Consider the following 22,110-nt stretch of genomic DNA (forward strand, 5'->3'; position numbering starts at 1 on the left):
TCTCCACGTCCTTGCCAACACTGGTTACTTCTTGCTTTTTTGATACTGGTCATTCTGATGGGTCTGAGGTGCTATCTCATCGTGGTTTTGACTCACATTTCCCTGATGATTAGTGATGTTGAGTATCTTTTTATGTGTCTGTTGGCCATTTGGATGTCTTATTTGGAAAAATGTCTGTTCAGGTCCTCTGCCCAGAAAATTTTCCTTTAAAAATTACCATAAAAGAAATACTTTTCAGCAGACAAAAGCTGAGATAATTCATCATCAGAAGACCCGCACTACAAGAAGTACTGAAGGACCTTTTCCACGCTGAGGGAAAAGGGATTCTGGACAGACACAAAAGACTACAGGAAGAATGAAGAGCATAAGAATGGATAAAAATTCAGGTAATTAAAAATGGTAACTTTAAAACAACAATGACAACAATGTCTTATGGACCTTACAATTTACGTAGAAGCAAAATGTGTAATAGCAATACAGTATAACGTTGAGAGTGTGGCAAAAGGAGTTAAACTGTTCTCGGCATCTCTGCAAGGGTGGTAAGGTATTAGTATGAGTTAGATTCTGATGAGTTAAGGATGCATGTTTTGATCTCTAGAATAGCCGCTAATGAAAATATACAAGAATGCCAACCTAAACGATAAAAGAAAATAGAAAATGGGATAATAATACAAACTACCAGAAGAAGGCAGAAAGAGAGGAACGAAGGAGCATAAAACAGGTGAGACAAAGAGAAAACAAATAGTAACATAGTCCGTCTAAACTCAAAATCTCAATAAATTGCATGCAAATGAATTAAGAGGGCAGAGCAATGCAAGTGCTTGGACGGGACACTCAGAGGTCTCCTTGAAGCAACTCTTTAGGACTAGTAAGGATGTGTTAGTCCAGCTCTACCAGTTTGTACCAGCTGCATATCAGCCCTGTCAGGGAACCCAGCATGCAGATGAAGGAAGTAAAGTCCATTGTTGTTTCTGACCTTTCAGATTCTCCGTGTACCTTTCTTAACTCATCCCATTCTTTCCTCCTTAATCAGTGATAACTATCCTATTTTTTGTGTTTGCCATTTCCTTGCTTTACTTTATAAACCTGGGGCACCTGGGTGGCTCAGTAGGTTAAGCGTCTGACTCTTGGCTTCGGCTCAGGTCATGATCTCACAGTTCATGGGATCAAGCCCCGTGTTGGGCTCTGCACTGACAGCACAGACCCTGCTTGGGATTCTCTCTCTCCCTCTTTCTCTGTCCCTTTCCCGCTCACACTGTCTCTGTCTCTCTCAAAATAAATAAATAAACTTTAAAAAAATTTTACTTTATAAACTCACCAAATATGCACCAATGACTTCAGAACATACTGCTTAGTTGTTTCTGCTTTTAAACTTTATATAAATGGAATCATATGGTATATATTCATCTTCAACTTTGCTTTTTTGTTCAATATTATGTTCTTGATATTTATCTACATTTTTGCAGGCAGCTGAAATGTGTTTATTTCCCCTGATATATAGTAATCTCTCATATGATGATTCTAATTCTTTTTCCATTCTACTGTAGATAGACATTTATATACATCAAAGTTTTTCTCTAAGGTATGTATCCAGGAGTGGAATAGTTGAGCTACATTCACTGCACAAAATCACCTTTACTAGATAATGCTAAATTGTTTTCTGAAATGATATATATACTACCAGCAGTGCATAAGTTTACTAGTTGTTCCATATCCATGACAACACAATTTTTGCGAATGTGCCAGAAAAAGAATGGATTCTGGTGAATTTCTATGCATTTCCTTGCTTACTCATGAGACTGAATATGTTTTCGTGTATTTCTATACTACAGAGAATTCCTCAATGAAATGCCTTCTCAAGGCTTTTGTCAATATTTTCATGCCATTTTCTTATTGATATGTAAGAGTTCTTTTCTTAAATTTACTTTTGTAAGAGTTCTTTTCTTAGATTTACTTTTAGATGATTTATTTTTAATGTTACTTAAATTCTATATTCTTAATAAAACTATATATTCTACCTGCTTTTGTTCATCTATTGAAATTCAATTTTTTAATCTATATTACAACCAGCAAACTTGCTAAATTCTTATTTATTTTTATTACTTATTTTATTTTTAAAATTTATATTCCATTTATTTAAACTAAAAAAAAAAAGCCAACAACAGTTCACCCATTTCTTTCACCCCTATCCCTACCTCTGGCAACCACCAATCTGTTCTGTGTATTTGTGAGTTTATGTTTGTTTGTTTGTTTGTTTAGACTCCACATTTCAGAAAGATACAATATTCTTTTTCTCTGTCTGACTTATTTCACTTGGCGTAATGCCCTCAAGGTCCATTCATGTTGTCACAATAGCAATATTTCACTCTTTTTTTACGGTTGAAAAATACTCCACTCCACAGTTTCTTTATTCATTCATCCACTGATGGAAATTTAGGTCATTTCTGTATCCTGGCTGTATCCTGTTATAAACAATGCTGCAATGAACATGAGGGTACATATTATCTTCTTGGGTTAGTGTTTATGTTTACTTCAGATAAATACCTAGAAATAGATATTCTAAACTATAGGATAGTTCTATTTTTCGTCTTTTGAGGAAACTCCATACTGTTTTCCACAGTGGTTGTACCAGTTTGCATTCCTACCAATAAATGTACAAGGGTCCCCTTTTCTCCACATCCATTATTTCTAATATTTTGTGTGTAGTTTTTTTATTTTTTTTTTGTTATATCATCTATGAATAATAACACATCCTTCATTAATCTGACAACTTCATTTTTCACATCTGATTGTGTTTACTAGTCCCTTCAGCATAATGAATAGTAGTGAGAAAAATCATATTTGTCTTTTTCCAGATCTTAAAGACAATGTTTTTTCCTACTTCAAACAAGTATGATGTTTGCTATAGGATTTTTCTAGCCCTTTAATGTGGTAAGAAAATTTCCCATTTTTCTTAGTTTACTAACAGTTTTTATTGAAAATCAATAGTGAATTTTAGGGCACCTGGGTGGCTCAGTCAGTTAAGCATCAGACTTCTGCTCAGGTCATGATCTTGTGATCCATGAGTTCAAGCCCTGCATCAAGCTCTGTGCTAAAAGCTCAGAGTCTGGAGCCTGTTTCAGATTCTGTGTCTCCCTCTCTCTCTGCTCTTCCCCCACTCACTTCTCTCTCTCTCTCTCAAAATAATAAATAAACATTAAAAATTTTTTAAAAAAGAAAATCAATAGTGAATTTTATTGAAAACAAGTTGTATCTCTTCAGAGAATCATACTCCTCTCTCATTTAAACTTTCAATGTTGCCAATTATATTCAACAATTTTTAATATTATGCCACCCTTGACACTCTAAGGTAAGACCAACATTTTAAAAATAACTGGCTTGATTCATTCTGGAATGAATTTGTGTTTCTGTCTCTAAAATTTGAGATATATGATCAGAATTTTAAGGGAAGGGAATACCCAACATCCCTATTCATACTAATTCCAAACTGACAACAATCCAAACACCCGTCAAGATCAAATGGATAAACAAATAGTGATCTTTTCATAAAATAGAATAATACCATATAGCCATGAAAATGAGTAACTACAACAATATGGGTAAATGTCATAAACATAATGTTAAGTAAAATAAGACAGATGCAAAAAGTATGCATACTATATAATCCCATTTATATAAAGCATAAAATTAGAGAAAACCAATCTATGTTCAGAACTGGAGGCAGTGGATGCCCCTCAAGTGGGGTGGTATAGTGACTACAAGAGAGAGTGAGTGCATTTTCAGGTTGTTGAGAATATGATGATGTTTGGTCTGATTGATGGTTATAGAGTTTTGTCCAATTTACAGAAATTCATTGAGGTGTACAGTTTTCTCATGTGCATTATGCCTCAACAAAATTATTTTTAAGTTTATTTATTTATTTTGAAAGACAGAGAGAGCACAAGCAGGGGAGGGGCAGAGAGAGAGAGAGAGAAAATTTCAGCCAGGCTCCACACTGTCAGCACAGAGCTTGACGTGGGGCTCTATACCATGAACCATGAGATCATGACCTGAGCTGAAACCAAGAGTCAGACGCTTAACTGACTGAGCCACCCAGGCACCCCTAACAAAATGTTTTTTAAAATGAAAGATGCAGTATGGACTAGGAAGCAAAAGACATCAATTTTAGTCCAAATCTTACCCCCTTCATGTAGTGGATCAGGAAGAAATATGCAAGGCCATCCTGAGGAACTAGAATGAGTCCCAGGCTGTTAAGAATCAATAGAAATTTGGCTGGAAGTATACATGTATCTAGAAACGAGTGCGCCCAGGAGAATAGAAGTCGGGTCAGCTATGAGAGCACAAACTAAAGAGTCACAGGACTAAAATGTGGTCCTGACAGACTCAGTCATCTTGGAAATGGGCAGATCAAATGCCACATACTTTGTGATCAAAGAAGTGAAGGTCACCACACTTTAGTAGCTATATTTCTGAGAACTATTAAATCGACAATATAGTTTTAAACTTCAGAATCTTGTGACATTTGCTCAAAAGAGTAAGCATCTTCAAACTGAATACACACATTCATTCATTATTTATCAAACATGTATTGGCATCCTACTTACAGGGAGATATAGATAAGGAGACAGGACCAGTCCTGACTTCAAGAAATCGATAGTCTGATAAGGGAGACAGATATGGGTATTAACAATATAGAGAGTTAAGAGCTTGGACAGAGGTAAATGTGGAATCCTATGGGACTATTTAGAAAGAATGTCTAATCCGTGTTTTTGAATTCAGGGAAAGTTTCTTTGAGGGGGGATATTAAGATTCTGACAAAGCCTTTATAACCGAATTTCTGAACTGTCATGACTAAGGGCTAAGCCTTGAACCATGGGGGAATTTACTGTAGTAAAAGTCACTTTGTGAGATATCTTGGCTTCCAGCCATGTAACCTGTCTTGGTCGTGACACAATATTTGCCTGATGGCAGCACGGAAGGAGAGAAGTGAAGGATGACGCCAGACTCAGGGAGAGGGAGCTAGGCAAAAACTAATAGTCTCTTGTGTCCCTCTGATGGTAGCTTCAGTTATACCATGATTTGTGTTCTTGGAGTTTTTCATGAGGGTTAAATGAAGCATGTATCAAGTTCCTTGCGAATGTTAAAAACTGATTCACTTATTAATCACTATCATTTTCTCAGGAAAGTTAGTCTTTGTTCATTAAGAGTGAAATATTCATGCTTATTCTGATTAACTAAAATATCCAATTCAGCATTTCCTGAGTACTTCAGTAAATTTCCTGCCTGACACTATAGCCAGTGGGACACAGAAATGAGAAAGTTACTGCCCCGAAGAGGTTCAAATGCAAGCTTAAATAGAAGATGTATAAAAATGGGGTTCCTGGGTGGCTCAGCCGGGTTAGTGTCAGACTCTCAGTTTCGACAAAGGTCATGATCTCATGGTTTGTAAGTTCGAGCCTCACGTTGGGCTCTATGCCAACAGAGTGGAGCCTGCTTGGAATTCTCTCTCTCTCTCTCTCTCTCTCTCTCTCTGTCCCTCCCCCATGCTCCCTCTCTCAAAATAAATAAATAAACTAAAGGAAAAAAATGTATACAAATGCTATGTAAGTTACTGCTGTCCAGATGGACCTAGAGGACTTCAGCACCCTCTACCATAAAATTTCCATCAACATCCTTAAGTCACCCAAATGAGCATCCAACCCATAGAGTCAGTGTACTTGCTTCAGCAGCTACAACTTAAAGGCAATAACCCCAATCCCAAATGTCCACATCCAGCAGATACCTTCCCAAATGATCCCCCCCCCCCACCATTACAAGATGATGCAACAATATGCTTGCAGGAGGAAAAGGAGTCTGAGGAGGAATCCCTGTAGAAATTATCTCTGAACTTGAATCTGACCAAGAAAGAAATGCAGACAAGGTAGGAAAGAACTTCAGCATAAAATTCAGAGATGGGGAGAGTACTTGCAGGGGTTGGGGGACCCATGGGGCTAGGGGCGGGCCATCACCTGGAGAGACAGAGAAATCAGAACTCAGAGGGCCCTGTTCACGGTGCCAACAAGCTTCGACTTCATCTGTAAATAGGAAGGGAACATCTAGGAGTTTTAACTGGCTAAAATCTAAGAAGAAACATTTCTATGGCCTCATGGAGATTGTACTGGAAGGGAGATAGTTGAGGAAGGGGGAATGGAACAAGGCAGTTGAGAGGAGATGTGCTCAATTTGCTCACATCATGTTCCTTAGTCCTCTGATTCATGCTCACCTTAAATGCTTCTAAGCATTTTTAGCATATGATGCAGACCATTCTGCCTTGCCAGATTCTTCTCCTCACACTGGTTATTTTAGTGCTGTTCTACCTTGCAATAATAGTTATTGGTGGGGTTTCATCTTAAAGCTATTTTGCAGAAATCTTAACAGTTTTCACAGTCATTGCCAATTTGGCAAAATCAAATTTTGAGGCCATTCTGCCGGATTTGTTTTTTAATCAGTGTGGTTTTTTCATGACAGGAAGTAGATCTTGTGCTTTTTTATAATGCATCTTAAAAATAACCGCTCATTTAATAAGATAATGCAACAAGAACCCTGGATGCTTCAATGGTTAATGAACGTGGCAGGATTCTTTCCAAAACAGCAGCTCTGAGCAGGAGACAAACATCAGTGTTTAAACAAAGAACTTTGAATAAGGAATTAATGGGGTGGAGAATTGCTACTTTTAAGCAGAAAAGATCTCTTAACCACCCCCACAATCAAACAATTTATATTCAAAATGATTTTTCTGATTGAAAGAAGTGAGACATTCTTGCATATAACTAGCCTCCCTCTCTCCCTCCTTCTCTCTCCCCATCCCCACCTTCTCTGTCTCCCTCTCTGACACACACACACACACACACACACACACACACTGGAAATTCACAGAAGCCAATTTCCAGAGAATGAAGATATATAGTGTGCTTTCTGGAATTACCGACCACAGGTAAACCCACCCTGTACGAGTTCTTATATTTACCCTTCATCTCTCAAGACGGCCCCAGGCACAAAGCAATATTTCCTCCTTATGCAGTTTACTTCTTTCAGAACCTTAAAGAATGCTGTCAACAACTGTGGTTCTTTCTGAGCTTGAGCATTAAACATTTCATCACTGATTGCTTTTAGTAAATGTGTGTACGGTGGAGTCTTTTGTTCCCTAATTGTCTATAATTATAGTTCTTTTATGCTTTCTAAGAACTCAAAAGAAAAAGTGAAGAGACACTGGTACTTTAAACTGAGACCCTATATAAATCAAATTAAAAGAAAGTAAAATGGTAAAGCGTTTTATAAACAGGTATGTGATAGCTCTGGGTTACTTACAGAAGTTGGTAAAGAAAAACAAAGGAAATTTACAATTTCTAAATTACAGACTCAATAATTTAGAAATTGCTAAAATACTTAAATAGTCAATTCCACCCAAGTCTGAATCCATCAATATTACCCCTTCTCACCCACTTGAAAGCAAAAATACATGCTATGAGGTTTATTGGAATAATATGAATACCCTCACATTCTTCCCCAGAATTGATCTTTTCCTTCTAAACAACTTAATGGTAAGGTTCTCAAAGCATAATTTTTTTTGTCGTCTGTCTTAATACTCAATTTACTCTATTCAGTAATGCTTACGTTATTCTTCACATGAAAGAGCCTTTGCCCAACAACATTTGGCAAGGGAATTTAAGATAATTATTCAATTATTTTAACAACTTAATTATCAGCTAGCTAACAATGGTCATATTTCAGAAGAGTATTTTTCTATATCAAAGGTAGCTACTGCCCCTCGAATTACCTCCATCATTTTCTTGTCTTTTGTTCTCCGCCCACTCTCACAAGTCTATTTAAGAGTTCACATTATCACCTGCAGATGTGGTACCAATGCATGAAGTCATGCAGGCTGTACACGGTGCAGTTCCAGACTGTGCTCACTTACACTACAAGGGACCAGTGGCCTTGACATCCTCAATGAGGTGTGAGAGGAGCGGTCCTCACCCACATGCCACCCTGGCGAAGTTCGGTGTGTGTGCGCGTGAGTTATCAGTGACGGAAGTGCGCTGTGCCTGTGAACAGGAGGCAGGAGTAGAGGTTGAAGACTGTGATGGTAACGGCCAAGTTTGAGCCCATAATCCTCAATAATAATATATTTATCTCAATTTCAGATTGTTCTTAAGGACATCTTTAAGCATTTTTTTTCTTCCACTCAATTACATTCTTCAACTCAGTTTGAAAACCTTACTTTGTGAACCCGGTAGTGTTAATAGCCAACAGTCTGCTTAAATCAAAATCATGCTTATTAATTATTGAATAAATACTAATGGGATTCTCTTGGGAAAGAAGTACTTTGTATTAAAGTTCCAAATGACAAGTTTATTGTTCGTGGTGGGGCAGAGGTATAGAGTATAAGGAAGGTTTATTGGATCTGAACTAGAGCCCCGGAAGATGAAATTCACCTTGGAGGCATTTATCATATTTCGTGGCTGGCCTTCAACTTTACAGGCCCAGAATCTTAATTTTGGTGAGTTTTCCCATCTCTTGGGGATACATTCACATCAGCAAATGTTATTTAAAAATATATGCATATAAATATATTTAAAAATATATGCATATATTTAAATATATATTTAAAAATATATGCTACCTTGGTAGCTCAGTTGGTTAGGTGTCTGACTCTTGATTTTGGCTCATGATTTCACGAGTTTGAGCCCCGCATAGGCTCTGCGCTGTCAGTGCAGAACCTGCTTGAGATTCTCCCTCTTTCTCTGCCCCTCCCTCACTCACTCTCTCTCTGTCTCTCTCAAAATAAACAAAGAAACTTAAAAAAAAGATTTTTAAAGATAAGTATATATAAATAGAATGTATGTAATAGAATATATGATATATACTATAGAAACATATAATTATATAATTCTGTTTACATCTATCTATATATTTCTATCATATATATGTATTTCTATCATATATGAGAATATATTGATAGACTATATATTATATACAATATAAAATATTATATAGTATATGTTGTATAAATCTGTCTATATTTTCTAGAAAGGCACATGTCATATAGAAATGCACACACACACACACACACACACACACACACGTCCATACGCACTCACACACAACCCCAGAACGCCTATTTATAATGAGAAATAAAACTGACGGTTAGATATACCAGCATACTCATGTTGGCAAAGCTGTTCACACTTGTCCTGCATGCAGACTGCATAAAGATGGCTTTATCTAAAGACTGCTTGGTATGTCTGGGCTCAGAACAAGGAAGGTTAATATATGGCTTCAAAGGAAACCGCGTTGTCTCTACTATAGATGGAGTTTTTGGGTGACCCCTGAGCTTGCCTGTCTGGGTATGCCCCCTGCTGGACAGGGATTAAACTACCACTGTGATCTGGAATTTTGCTTTTCATCCTCTGGAAATATGTCTATTCACACAGCACAATACAATTGGCCAGGCTTCCATTTCCTGAGTTATAGTCCTGCCCTGCTTTCCTGAGGTACCGGGTCAGCCATAGAAAGAGGTCTTCTAGTTGTCCTCAGAGTACCTGCTACACCTTTCTGAAATGTCCCCTACACATTGTGAGTCATCTTTATACCATATGTTCCTGCTCCCTTGGCTACAGCTGATGAGGACAAGGCTGAGTGACCCAAAGGCAGAGGCTTCCACGTAGCTGGAGGCCTGCCAGGCAGCTTTATATGAGACTCCTGTCTGGCAAGATGCTGTGCACCAGTAATTTGGCCAATCTATTTAAATCCTCTCACTTGAGCAGTGGTGCACCCGAAGGACACCCACAGAGGACTCTGGCCACTGGGTCAGTGGAAGCAAAAGGTACTTTTCAAAAAGGCAGTGGAAGCAATGAAGAGGGGCAGCAAGCCACGAGGCAGTAAAGCCTCCACATAAGCAGAAACCACTGCATAAGGAGAGAACAGAATCAATTTAGAAGATGAAGCAGAAACATGGAATTGTAAACTCATTGCAAAGGCAAAGCGTGGAGAGGAGCAGTGACATCTGGTTCTGATAAGAGAGGTTCTGTTGGCTCCTGTTGACTCCTGAGCAGACTTGCAGGGTCTACAATCTCTGTTTGTGAGGCTCTTGAGAAGGTCTCCGGTATCCTTCACTTCCCTGTGATTCTTTACAATAGTTGTCCCTTATTTGAGGCAACCCGAGTGGGTCTTTGCTTCTTGCCATCCTGAGATAGGCTGATTAATCATTCTGAAATTACTGCCTGATCACAACTTTTGAAGTTTTGCAGTCACCTATTGATAATCCCTTAGAATTTGCTCCCACAGGTAATCGATCCCGTATGTGGATTTTCAAACTGTCAGAGGCAAATTTATTTCCAGACTCTCAAGGGATGCCTAAAAGCTGCCCTGGTGTCTTGACTTGTATAAAGGCAGATGAGCCAAGAGGCTGTGTGGATTCCCTTACAAACTCACTTTGCTTATAAGCTGCATTGCTAAATCACAGAGTATTTCTACCATCCCCTTAATTAGTAGGACTGCAATCTTGTTCTTTAAAGTACAGTGGCAAGGCAGCTTTCTATTAATCAAGGCCATAACTTTAAGAAGTGACCTGCATTTGGAGTAATATAACCTTGCTCTAATCATTAGTCATTTGCAGCCAAATTGAGCAGAGACTGATTACAGCTGCTGTCTTCTAACCAAGATGTAGCATTTGCTCATCCTTCAAGACTTCATTGCTGGATCATTCATGCATGTGAGTTTATAGCAACAGAATAGCACTTAAGCATACTCAAACTCTTAACCATACCAGTGGCATAAGAAGGTGCCTGTAGCCTGTCCTTTCCCCACAATCTAATGCCCGAATCTCAAAGAGGGCAACAGAATGCATCACAGTGGGGAATGTGAAAGAACCATCAAACATTCTGTAATCAGATGGATAAATTGAGAAGATGAGTCACGATTTTAGTAGGTCTAATTTTTCATCACAACAGAAAATAGAACAAAGCATGATTATGACTGTCATCTCCTTATAATATTTACCGCTAGCACATATCCCCTTCCTTTGTCTGTGTCATACTTGCAATAAGACCACATGTTGCCTAGCCCTTTAAATGCCGAGCTTATCAGGGTTCCAAGTTGAAGTCACGATCTGAAATGTGAGGGCTGCAAAGAAACGGGAAACGCAGGGATTATCCCAAGGAAGAAAAACAAGAAGACATGGGAGGTTTTAGGTAGAATCTGGGCAAAAGAGTATTTGATGGCAATAGCTCAGACAGGCAGAATTCCTTGTCCCAAGTTGCCTTTCTGGCTACAAGTCTGGAATGTTACTGTTGTTCTAGGTTATCTGACCAATCCCTCCACTGGCAGGGACTCTGAGCTTTCCCAGCTGCAGGGCTCTCTCTGGGTGAAGGCTCCCTTTCCTTCCTTGCATCAGAGGAGGGAGCACTGATATGCACTGCCTGGTGTGTGGCCTGGTGTCAGCAGCTTTCCTTGAACAGAAGGGAAGAAGTGTTCATTTGCCATCATTCACCCTAATTCACTGAAGTTTAGGGAAGACAGGATAGTTCACCTGTGACGTTTCATTAAGTGGAACACAGTTCTGTGTAGCAGATGAAGAGACTCAAATTCATTAATCCATAAGTGAGTCAATGGATTAGTGATTCCTTTGAGCAAGAAAGACTGTGGATTTAGAAATATAGGAAAACTGCAATAAGGTTTCAAAAGTACATGTATAATAGAAATTTGATGCTATCTTCCTGTTGTAAGCAGCACTTCCAAATGAAAACAGTGTCTAGCTAGGATGATTTGACTTCCATGAGTAGGGGAGATAGCCAAAAATAAAATCAGAGCTTTGAAAGACATCCAAAGCATATCATTTTTTAAGCTGTCTTTGTTCTTCCTGCTCTCCTAGATAATAATAAAAAGTCTAAGAAAAGATTCCTTATTGTTATATTTCAGAGCAGTCTCTATTCTGTAGGGAATTCTGTTTCTGCTTAGGTCTCTGAATGACAGTCAACATTTATTGTGGCAAAATTTTTTCCCTAGAGTTATAAATTAAATTTCTACGCCTCTCTGTCTTCATACCTCAAACCTCTCTGTCTGGAGGATAAGAGTCCTTGCTGGTGATTATTTCCCATCACCACCATCGTCATAAGAACAAATGATAATGCTGGAAACCCAAGGACTCTGACAAACTCCCTAACAGATCTTAGCAGTGAGGACCAGTGTTACTAAATCTCACTTAAGCCCAAGGTTCCCTGTGTGTGTGTATTTCCAAGTTATGAGCTATGTGAGCAACAAACTGTGAAAACTGAAAATAGGTGAACAGGATTTCATGTCTTTGTAACAAAGACAATGTAATGCTTCTTAATGATCTGCATAAGAATTGTGGAGTATTGTATTTTACATATAAATGGCAAGCCAGTCCCATCAATGAAAAGGTAAGTCTTATATGAATAGCCAAATTGAGCATTTTGGAGATTAAACTGGGGGAGAGAAAAGTAGTCAGGGTAGGAAAGATGTGGACTGTAGGGTCAGCAGGTTTGGAAAAGGGTCTAAGGTGAGCTCTCCTCATTGTGGGAGGGGATCCTCCAACAGAGCTTTAGGGCATGGGGGTTTTGGTTAAACTAGCTGTGTCCAGAGTGGCTGCCCAAGATATCAAATAATATTTGATATTTGGTGGTGAACAAAACTGGTCATTGGGAACTACCAGTACCCTAAGGCTATTGGTACCCCTATTATATTCTTTAGGAAGAAAAGAAAATAGATATGTGGTTTGATGACTCATTAGTGGTTTAGGTAATAGGTTATGCCATTCTATAAATGAATTGGTAGAAGTCTATCTATGGGAGGGTTTTAATCCTCATAAGCTGATTTATATGTCTGCAGGATGGTGATATTGGGGCGATCCAAGGCAGCAAGACCATCATGACTGTTTTCAGCTCCAAGCCATAATATTTGTTAAGTCCATTGAAGCTGTGACCCACACGGTCCTGTTAGAACCCAAAAAGCATGGAATTGATACAGGTTCTCAGAGATACCTCCAGAAGTCCATACTTCTCTCCTACCTATTTTCCTCATACATCCCAGTTCATCTGTACCAATATCTTTCAAACAATGTCAGCTTCCCGCCAGCCTCCTTTCCAATTGAACTTGTTACCAGCCCCTCCCTGTCTCCTGATTCTTAATCGCCAAGTCCCAGTAACCTTGTGGAAAGAGTCTTTCTTGGAGAAAGAAGGTCAGGAAGAGGTCTTCTTAGTTTTCAGGGGAGAGGAAAGCACAAGAATAGTCATTATATTGTTTTATTAACGCCCGTACTCAAGAAATAGAATTTTGTAGGGGGAGCAAGAAAGAGCGGGGATGAGAAAGATAATTTTGAAAACATGTAGTGCAGAAGAAATGAGCTCATATGCTCATATACCCTCATGTATTCAAACTCCAAAAGGTACAGAAGTCAACACCACAGAAAATCTCCTCCCTTCTCTGTCCCCAGCCTCTCTCTCCCACTGTGTAGACACAGCCAATGCTATCAGTTTCCAGTGTACCATTTTGGAGGTATGTCATGTAGATGTGGATGTACATATATTCTCTCCTCCACTCTTTTTACCCAGATGATAACATTCTGCACATGGTGTTCTCCACCTTGCGTTTTCTCCCTCGATTTGACTTGGAGATGATTTCCTACCTTCAGCAGAAAAGATTTCTCACTTGGGTGAAAGGATGGGATTCAAAGGTATGCACTGTATAAGAGAGACACAGTAAATGGCAGCTGTCCCTTTCCTACCCGAGTTTTGAGTTCACTGAGAAAATAAGACAAAGTTCAAAGAAGATGGACAGCAAAATATATGTATTACTGATAAACTGACACTAGAGAATGTAGCCCAGATGCGCAACAATTTCCTACTACTGAAACCCCAACTTAGACTTACCACCCAGTCATAAGCAGCTCAGAGAGCCTCAAGCCTCTCTACACAGTTCCCTCCCTGAAAGGCTCATGACCTGGTGAAGCAGCCACATCCCGAAAGGAAAGATGGATGGGCTCACTTACACTGGCCCAATTTCTCACTCAGACTCACTAATTAGGCAACTCACTTCGGCAAATAACGGAGCAAGAAATTAAGAATGTTTAGGAACAACTCCTTTTGATGAAAGTCAAAAAAGCATGGCAGTAACATCCCCCCACAAACCAAACATTAGGAATGAACAGTAATTAATTTAACTAGTCTCCTATTGACAGACACCAAAGATGCTTCCAAACCGTTCCTATCACAAAATGTAATGAATATGAATCTTCAATCCTTTGCTGTTACACAAAAAGTAATGAATATGAATATTTGAAAATGAATAACACTGTACATATAAAATTTCACACATATGGGTTTATATCAGAATGATGAATTCCTGGAGAAAAGGAGTGTGTGCATTTAAAATTTTTGTGAGACATTATCAAGTTGCCCTATATGGACGGTATACCAATCCACTCAGAAATGTGTGAGGGATTGTTATAACACCCTTTTCTTCACATTTTTCAACATGATGTATGAATAAGACCTTTTAATGTTTGCCAACCTAATAAACAAAATGTGGTGCCTTTATGGTGTTTTTTTCTCTCTTCTTATAAGTTAGAGTAAATATCTTTTCTTATATTCAAGAGGTATTTTAAATGTTTTCATGTCAGCTATCTTTTTATATCCTGTGTCCATTTTTCTACTGGATGGTTGTAGGCTTTGCTTTTTTTAAAGAGACTTTATTTTTTGCAGCAGTTTGGAGTTCAGAGCAAAATTGAGCAGAAAGAAAAACAATTAAGTGCAAGATACAGAGATTTCCATATGCCCTCTAGCCTAACCCCCCTAAACACAGCCTCCCCCATTATCAACATCCTGTCATGGCATGTTTTTCTATGTTAATTTGTAGACATTATTCATATTTTAGAAAATTTTGATTATGATACAAATTGCAATTTTTTCCAGGTGTTGGCATTCTTTTGATATTGCTTATCATGGTTTTGCCATGTTTAATTTATTTTTAGCAAAGTCTAATTTATCATACTTTTTTATTATTTCTTCTGAGTTTTGTATTATTCTTCGAAAGACCTTCTCTACTTTGAGATTATTAAATTTCCCCCTCCTGTTTCTTCAATTACTTTCATGGTGTCATTTCTTATATTAAAATCTTTGAACAATTTGAATGCAACAGGAAAGGATCCAACTTAGTTTTGTGTTTTCCTAGATGGCTATCCAATATCATTTTTTAATAATCCACTTTTTCTTCACCGCTTTGAAATTCTAATAATTATTCATCTTCAATTAATAGGGTGAGATAAATGAATGCAGTTGAAATGTATACATAAAGACCCCAAACCAGAAATCATCTGTTTGAAAATGTCGCCCATGATTGTTCCTCTCTTTAAAACTTTTGAAATACAGACATTTATCTGGATTCAAGTCCTTACTCATCTATTTACTAGTTGTGCAATCCTAGGTGAGAACATTTCTGAGAGTATGGCTTTGGGTTTGTTGTGAGGACTATAGGAAAGAATACATAAATAACAATTATTAATATTAATTTATTGCTTAATTATTGCCAAGTCCTGTTTTAGCCCATCCTTCCATTCCCCCACTTGCAGAGAATCTGGCAATGGATAACAATCCTACCATTCCTCTTTTGCTTATGAAACCCCAAAGGAGTGCCAAAATGCTTCAGAAACCTTTTCCATGGAAATGCCAAAGCAAGATAGGTCTGTTCCAAATTTCCTTGGAAATGCTGAAGCAAGATAGTCTGTTCCAAATTTCCTTGGGGGTATACGTGGGTGTTTGATGTGGCTGAGCTTATATATAGTTTAATGGAAACTATGTTTAGCACTGTTATTTAGGATACAAATTCAGGAATAGAGTCAATATTTATAGAAGTAAATAGAAAGATGTTCTTGGTTGCCTATTGAAGATACCAAGATCTGGAATTAGGGAGAAGTGATCCTGGAAGACCTAAGGCAGAGCAGGTAGTGTTCTTCCTACCATTTCTCAAATAGGACTAGAAGAAAAGTTAATCTGTCTCATTTTCAAGTTCTTCAATTCAACTACCCAAAATAGATCTGCCATATTTTCAAATATATCCAGAACAATAAGTTTGCCAATTTTCTTGGTTCCAACCTCTACAAAATAACAATGATCAGAACGTCTTCTTTTACGATCACAAACTTTCTTGTTGCTGCTTTAGTCCTTCTTTGTTCTTTGTGGAAATGAAAAATAGCTGGTCATCATCTGTTGCTTCATATTCCAGAAAGTAATTAATAACTGTATCTCAGCCTCTACTTACATTATGAAAATACCAGTTCCTTTAACGTTCCCCCAAATGTTCATTGAATTATTCAGCTAGGGAAGAACAAGGGAATTACTACCAATTATGATAATAAGACGAGAGGTAAGTTAATCCCAGCAAAATAAGAATGAGTATTAGTGGTTGATGAGTGCACTTTGTAAAGATTTCAATGGTCAGAATTTTTAATTATTCTTGGAAACTGACTCTTGGCAAAAGATAGCACTTGTAGCTAATACCGGTAGATGCTGCGTGGTAATTATGTAATGCAGTTTGGCATACTGTGGATTTAAGTGTTCAGAGATGTATGTTAACGAGGAAAGACAAAATATGTGTTTTGCTGTTTTGATGCTTATTTGTTTTCTGTTAAAATAAATTAAGTGTTAATGGAAGAGTGTCTCGGGTAGAATCACAAAATCATAGATTTTCCTACTGCAATAGATGTAATGGGATCATTCAGCAGCCTGACTTTACAGACGAGGAAACCAAAACTCAGAGATGGAAGGGCATTCACCCAACTTGTTTGGTGTGTTGGTGGCCAAGTTGGGACTCTTAGTATGTATTGTATATCATTTACTTTAAATTTTTTTTAAATGTTTATTTATTTTTGAGAGAGAGAGAGAGAGAGAGAGAGACAGAGTGTGAGCAGGGGAGGGGCAGAGAGAGAGGGAGACACAGAATCCAAAGCAGGTTCCAGGCTCCGACCTGTCAGTGCAGAGCCCGACGTGGGGCTTGAACTCACAAGTCATGAAATCATGACCTGAGGTGAAGTCCGACACTTAACCAATGAGCCACCCAGGCACCCTTATATTACTTTTTAAGGAAAACACTTATTTGATTGACAATGGTGTTGCAAACATTTTGCACCAATTTTTTTTTTTCTTCATTCCTTTACTTGCTCAGAGTGGAGCCCAACACAGGGCTCAATCCCACAAGCCTGGGATCACAACTCCAGCAGAAACCAAGAGTTGGACACAACCGACTGAGCCACCCAGTTGCCCCAACAACAGGTTTTAATAACATTTCCTGACATGCAGTGTGGGCTTGCAAAGATCACAGAACCCAGATTTTTCTGGATAGTTCCATTTTCAAATTCTCTGTTTTACTCAGAATCTAAGTGAAGCTTGGAAACCCATGCAGACTTTCCACAGCCTTACTTACATTAGATAATCCATAAACATCTCTTGACAGACCTCACAGCATTGCTGATTTGGTCAAGCCACCAACTTTCCCCCATAATAAACCACAGCCAGAGAAATGAGTCAGGTACGTGTTCAGTTTGTCATTCCTACAAAAAACCTAGAAGCCCCCTTTGGGAAAACGTGCTGTGGAAATAACAAGCCTTGTTTTAAATGTGTACTTGCCATCTGGATTCTAGAATAAATCTTAAAAACAGCATCTCTCCTGTCAAGTGGGCATTGACCTTTGACAAGGAATCCAGGCTGTTGTTCCAGAAAGGAGCTGTGCCCAGAGGACTGGGTGGGAGACAATTCTGCACGGAAGTCACAGAGACTAACAGGGTGCGTCTCCCAATTTCAGCAGAACATCATTTATCTGCTTGTCTGAGTGCTTTCAGGCCTGATACACGAGCTGACGATATCAGAGAAAATAATATATACGTTTTTGACAAATGGGGCAGGAATTACCTGGGAGGTTTGAGTGATGGGTATTGATACTGATTAACGACATGTTCACAGCAATCTCTTTGTTGGTACTCCTGCTTCTTCAGTGGCAGAGATAGAGACTTTCTTGAAAGCAATCACAGGGGTCTCACTCGAAGGAATGAACAGAGCAGGGTCATTATTGCTGTCTCACCATTACTGCCTCGCTAGTCTGTAAGAGACTACACCTGATTCCCAGTGACTGCAGGGATTTGGTTACAAATGGGTCTACTCTCTGAGGGGCTGCCCAGGGGAATGACTCATCAGGACAGTGTTCATCTCTGTCAGCTGCCTCAGACACAGGTTTGTGACAGAGGAATGCGAGAGCCAAGAACTGGGCTTGGGGGGCTTTCTCATTCCTTCCTTCCCTCATTCAGATGATATTTTGTTTGAGAAGTGTGCTTACTGTCCAGTCATTATAAGCCAAACGTATAACATGAGGCAAAGGTTGCTGTAATGTTGCAACGTAGAATAAAGAGCGGTCTAATTTATATTTCTTTACCTGGACTTTGATACGAGTCCTTGGTTCTGAGGAGCCTGGCTCTAGGTCAGGCCTGCCTTTGCCTTGTGGTCTCGCTGCTGGAGCAGGGACCTGGGGTGTCATGATTTTGCTTTCCACAGTCACACTGTAATTGCTAAAGACACAGAAAGTAAATTCTGTACAAAAAACTTAGCCCTTCACCCTTACACACATACACTCTCTCTCTCTCTCTCTCTCTCCTTCTCTCTCTCTCTCTCTCTCTCTCTCACACACACACACACACACACACACATACAGTGAAGAAGAGAGTGTAAAATTTTACTTTTTAGGCATAATATATAAAATGGCAGATAATTTGTATTACATTGTATACCTAACAATTCAAACCATGTTTTACCATTCTTGTGCAAACTTGTTTTCTGAAAAATTAGATCATATACAGGAAGGACGACTTATGAAGATGCATGGTCTGGTGTTTTTGAGACTTGCGAGGACAGCCTCTTCTGAGCGAAATGCAATCTCATTGACTTTTATGTCCTTCCTTTTACCCACATTAATGGGGAGAGACTTCAGTGTTCAGGTAAGTAATTTTTGTGGTTGAATCAGAAGGATTTTGAGTGATGTGTGAGAAAAAGCATTCCCACGTTTCTCCTCTCGTCCAATTAACTTCACCTAAGTGTTCTTGGAGGACTTGCTTCCAGAGAGGTCTATTTATGAAATTCAAGGATAAGGAGAAGATAAAAGATTTTCTTCTGACAAGAGGAAACGGACTCCAACTTTAGCTTTAAGAATTAATGTTATATTGGCTGTAATGGCTAGAGGAAATTCTCTGCATCAAGCCCCAGGAACATCCATCCACCTCCCACTAGCCTCGGTGGCTCAGGTGACTGATTAAAAGCCAGGGTCAGAAATTACTCTAATGAGTTTTTCAGAAAGTGGGTAAAATGTATCCTTTTGGGTACAAGTATCTCTTACTACAGAAGAGCTCCAAACTGCGAAAAATACGCAAGCAACATTTTAGGCAACATGTTGTGTGGTAAATGGAAAAGAGTTACCCGAGGTTTAGCAGAGTCGAGAACAGCTGAAAGCCCAGCTTCAGATAAGTCTGTCCGGCTTTGTAATGGGCTCTGAACAGTCCACTGGACAGGATGACCTTCCTCTTTCTCATATTGTCACAGCTCCAGTGTTTAAAACTCAACGGTCTCTTGCAGGTGGACACTGCGGAAAGGGCAGCTGGTAAATGTTCTGTGCGCAACGTGCATACTCCAGCAAATGCTGTGTGATCAAACACAAACATACACCCTCCATGTGCTGTCTGTAGCATGAATATGTCAAGATGCTTTACCCAAAGGCTGTGGGTTTGAGATTTTCAAATGAAATGGTTATACTTCTTCCTATGTCTCTTTTCTCAACAGAGTTGATGGAACACGAATTGAAGAGTTCTCTCATCCAAGGCAACTTTTCAAGCAAGGAGGCTAGACATGGGGACAGAAGCCAGGGAACCTTCCTTTCTCCCTGGGTGCTAATCTTCCTCCTCTCCTTGCCCACCTTCCATACTGATTCCTGGGATGCTGATTGATGCAGGTCACGTCCAGTTTTCAATTCTGTTTTCAATTTCAGTGACTTTACTGGCATGCTAAGGTATACAAGTATGACTCTGTCTTAGAAGGAGTCGTGTTTGGTATCTGTTTCCCATAACTTCTTATTTCTGTGACAGGGACAGTGCTGACTGCTTCTACATACTGCATTTTTTTAGACAAGAGGTACAGGTCTACACTTCTCACTTGCTAATCAAGGTCGACTTACTGGTTTTGCTAGTTGAGAGAAAATGTAATTTTTTTTTTATTATGTGAAATTTATTGTCAAATTAGTTTCCATACAACACCCAGTGCTCATCCCAAAAGACGCTTTCTTCAATGCCCATCACCTACCCTTCCCTCCCTCCCACCCCCCATCAACCCTCAGTTTGTTCTCAGTTTTTCAGAGTCTCTTATGCTTTGGCTCTCTCTCCCACTCTAACATCTTTTTTTTTTTTTTCTTTTTTTTCCTTCCCCTCCCCCATGGGTTTCTGTTAAGTTTCTCAGGATCCACATAAGAGTGAAAACATATGGTATCTGTCTTTCTCTGTGCGGCTTATTTCACTTAGCATCACACTCTGCAGTTCCATCCACGTTGCTACAAAAGGCCATATTTCATTCTTTCTCATTGCCACGTAGTACTCCATTGTGTATATAAACCACAATTTCTTTATCCATTCATCAGTTGTAATTTCTTTTTAAAAATTTAATATTTATTCACCTTTCGGAGAGAGAGACAGACAGAGCATAAGGCGGGGGCGGCGGTGGAGGAGAGAGAGGGAGACACAGAATCCGAAGCAGGCTCCACGCTCTGAGCTGTCAGCACAGAGCCCAATGTGGGGCTTGAACCCATGAACCCTGAAATCATGACCTGAGCCAAGGTCGAACACTTAACTGACTGAGCCACCCAGGTGCCCTGAGAAAATGTAATTTCTAACTTTTCTGTGGGCAGAGCAGATGAGGAGCCCTGACGCTAGAGGCCAACAGTGCCATGGTCAAGAGCATGGGCTTACAGTCAGCCTGTGTCAAGTCCAGGCTCTCCACTCATTACAAGACAAGTCGTCTAACTTCTCCAAGTTTCTGATTTCTCTCTGTGCAACTTTGGTAGTGTTTGAATTTTGTAACATGAGCATACTTACTTATTCAGAAAGCAATAAAAATATATTAAAATAGCTAAGCCAAGGAGATGTGATGTACAGGATGTACCGGAAGAGGAAACCCTGGAGGAGTTGTTTGGAAAATATCGTAGTAATCTGATCTGAGATGAGGAGATCCTACACTTGGAATAAGACTGGAGGGGATGGATGGATTAGAAAACACAGCCTGGGATTTAAGCACTGAATGAGGGAGAGAGTTAGATTGGGCTGAGCTGTGGCAGCTAGTGGATGGCTCTCTCCAGAAGCAGTTCTTTGCATGGGGCTTCTCCTTCTCAGACCCTCCCACCTCCACCATCCCCTCCTCCACTCTCTGTCCCCACCTTTCTCCCTTCTTTCTCCCTTTCCACTCTCATGATTGTCTGATGAATTCCAAACTAGAACTCCTCTCCAGCCCCCCTTATCTTTACATTTTCTATCTCACTAGAGACTTCTGATGTGTGTTACATGATTCTAACAAATTCCTGAGGTCTTTCTGCTATAATTCCTCCTTCTGTTATAATGTGGAAAGTGGTAGAGTATTTGCACAGAGGGTGGTAATGACTATTCTCACTCCTGAACACATACCCATGACTTCACAGCTCCTGCCATCAAGAGTTGAAGTCTACTTCTGCACCCTTTAAGTCTGGGTAGCCTTGTGACTTGGTTTGGCCAGTAGGATGTGGCAGAAGTGACATTTTGAGAATTCTGAAGCCTCTGTTCTCACCCTCCCGGAATGTCGCTCTGAGCTCACTAGGTCAAGAAGCCTGGCCCAGGCACGTGGAAGAGAAGCCAGCGCCCCCTCCCACATTCCCCAGCAATTTCCAAAGATGTGCAAGGGGCCATCTTAGACCATAGTTGAGCTGCTAGGTGACTGAGATGGCATGAATATTGGTCTTGGCCAGACCAGCCCAAGTTGCTGAACCACAGAAGCATGAGCAAAT

The sequence above is a fragment of the Panthera leo genome, chromosome B2 (assembly GCF_018350215.1).
Source record: "Panthera leo isolate Ple1 chromosome B2, P.leo_Ple1_pat1.1, whole genome shotgun sequence".
Taxonomy (NCBI): Eukaryota; Metazoa; Chordata; class Mammalia; order Carnivora; family Felidae; genus Panthera; species Panthera leo.